General features: G+C 57.9%; 1 protein-coding gene across 2 annotated transcripts in view; it reads right to left on the reverse strand.

Annotated features, from left to right (window-relative positions):
* CRB3 (crumbs family member 3) overlaps positions 1-272 on the reverse strand; it is a 3035-nt gene extending 2763 nt beyond the window's left edge. For both annotated transcript variants that reach the window (XM_008575822.1, XM_008575823.1), the window contains exon 1: positions 206-272. The gene's annotated coding sequence lies outside the window, so the exon portion shown is untranslated. The remainder of the gene's footprint in view (positions 1-205) is intronic.
* Between the last annotated feature and the right edge of the window lie 2562 nt (positions 273-2834).

Consider the following 2834-nt stretch of genomic DNA (forward strand, 5'->3'; position numbering starts at 1 on the left):
GGCGTGGGGTGGGGGGCGGGACCCGGGCGCTGGCCCGCGGGAGAGGCGACGCGCACCCGGGCACCCCGGAGTCCCGCCCCGCCCCCGCCGCCAGAGGTCAGAGATTAAAGATTAACTCCCGGGCGCGCGTTCCTGGGCTGGGGAGAGGGAAAGGGAAGGGGTGGGGGTGGGGGAACAGGCCAAGCCGTGCGTCCTGCCTCCCTACCTGGCCCGGGCGTCTTTGATCTCGCACGGTTTCCCTGTCCGGGTCCCCAGCTCGAACCCTCGGTCCGGCGGTCGGTCGGTCGGTCGGATCCCACCGGCTCCGCCCGCTCACGTGACCCGGAAAGTTTAGTCACTCACCTGGGAGGGGAGCGCACTTCCGGCTGGTGCACCTGAGCCTAGATGAGAGGGCGGAGCCAGGAGGGGGCGGGGCCGCGCCACGGGCGCACCTGTAACGGGAACCCAATTCCATAATGGGGAGGGGTAGGGAACGGGCGGAAGCGCGCAGGTGTAAGAAGGGCCTCACACCTGTATAGCGGGCATGTCTGTAGGATCGCCCAGGTGTGGAGACACACGGAACAAGTCGACACCGGTGTATAAAGCACTCCTGCTTAAGCAGACTCGGATGGAATGCTCTTCACGTAAAAACACCTTTTCGGCAAACATCTGTATGGGAGTAAACGCCTGTATAGAAGACACCTGCACGGATGTTCGCGTGTAAGAATACTCACAGGAGACATCTGCATTGAGTCACATCTATATGAAATATAGCTGAATGGAAGCATACCTGTGTGGAAAACATCTGTATAGAACACACCTGCATGATAACTCACATCTGATTGAAGCACTCTGGCGTGGAGTACACCTGTTTTGGAAACGCAACCGCCTGGCTCACTTATGAAACGCACAACACTTGTATGGGGGAATTCCTATGTGGAAATGGACTTGGAAATACCTGTATGAGACCCCATCTGCATTTAAGTATACCTGTATGGGACCCAGTTGTATGGAAACATATCCATATGGGTGTATACTTAACTGGAACACACTTATGAGGGGACTGTATAATGCATTCGTGGGTGGAGGAACACCCGTTGAGAAACATATCTGCGAGGTCAACGAAACTGCCCTGTGTGAGGAACACCTGTATAGAACTGAGCTGAAATGAGAGGAAGACCTGGGAACTTTGCATAAGGCACACTCACACTGAAGCACATCTGTGTGGAGGACCAGCAGGACAAAAGTTCACATATATGGAGGCCAACCTGTCGGGTTGTTTCTGTGAGAAAATACCTACATGGTACATCTCCATGGGAAAACATCTGTATCTCCCCATGTTGTAGGGCACCTGCAAGGAACACCTGGGAATGATAACATCTGCTAGGCGACCATCTATAAGAGGCTCGTTGTCTAGGACACACCTGTTCGAGCACACCTGTCTGGACAGAGCTTGGGCGGGAACCAAATGTGCCCTCACGGCTGTATTTTTGGATAAAGGTCAATGATAATGACACCATCCCCTTACGAGGACTCTTAGGTGAAGAGTGGTGATTAAAGGATAATTAATCCCTTTCAGGGTATAGAGCGATGGTTAAGGATCCCAGATCTCTTTAAATCCCCGCTTTGCCCCTTACTGGGCATGAACTGGGGAGAGCGTCTTAAGCTCCTGTTTCCTCATCTGTAAAGCGGGAAAGACAGCACCCCTTACCTTATAGGGATTTGGCGAGGACGACGCAAGAGGTGAGTAAAAGGCCTGGCATGTGCAGCGCACTGAATCAATGTTAGCTATTATTTGTCGCTGTCAAGTGCTCTGTCTGCCCCTCCCCCTAATGGTGAGACGAGAAACTGCGCCCGAAACTAGTGGGAGGGACATTCAGCAGGTGCAGCGAGCGCGACAGGCTGGAGCCCCGCCTCTAGCGCTCGGCACCCCCACCCCCACTCCGGTCTTCATTCCTAGCCGCAACCCGGACACTGAGACTCCACAGGCCGGTCTAGAAGGATCTGGCCGCGGCCCCTTTAAGACTGCCGAGCCGGCAGTCGGGCTGTGGGGCTCTGCTCAAGGCAGCCCCGGGTCAGCGGGGAGGCCCCGCCCAGGTGGGAGGGCGAGGCGGGCCGGGCGGGCGCAGCTCAGGCGGCTCTGGCCAATAGGAAACCGAGTTTGCAGCCGCGACGCGTGTGGATCTTCCGTTTCCCAGACTGAGTGGGACCGAGTAAAGAAGCGCGCGGGCGGAATGAAGGGATAGTGTGAGAGCATCGCGTCTTGATCTTCTGTTTCTGTGGCCGAGTGGGGAATGCGACCTGAGCGGACGGACAAAGAGACAGCTAGATGGCGCAGGGTTCCTGCGTACTTCTGGGGAAAGCGAGAACTTTAGTTCCTGAAGAGGATTAGTAGGAGAAAGAGGTCAAGCGGAAAGAGATTCCGAAACACAATCCCTGTCATCTCCCTACCACGCCCCTTTGTGGTAAGGGGAAGAGGGTAAACTGAGGCACGAAGAGGAGGAACTCTGAAACCAGAACTAAGACCATTAAGCCTAGCCCCTCTTCCCTAAAGGAACTCCGGTGCTCCCTCGGCCGTGCAATACCGGAGCATCCCAGACAGCCCTCCCCACGCCCGCAGCTCCGCCCTCGGCCCCTTCCACCCCGCCCAGCGGGTCGGGGGAGGAGACGCAAGTTCTGGCGCGGGCGGCGACGTCTAGCAGTCATCACCTCCAGCAAGTGCCAGAGCCCGGCGGGCAGCGCGGAGGTTGCGGAGCCTGTGGCCGCGGAGCTGGCCCTGCGGGGCCCCGGGGGGGAGGGGGAGCCGCGAAGCCCCCGCTGAGGCCGCTGCTGCCGGGCCTCCCCTCCCCCCCCGG

This window comes from Galeopterus variegatus, unplaced genomic scaffold, assembly GCF_000696425.1.
Source record: "Galeopterus variegatus unplaced genomic scaffold, G_variegatus-3.0.2 Scaffold1244, whole genome shotgun sequence".
Classification (NCBI taxonomy): Eukaryota; Metazoa; Chordata; class Mammalia; order Dermoptera; family Cynocephalidae; genus Galeopterus; species Galeopterus variegatus.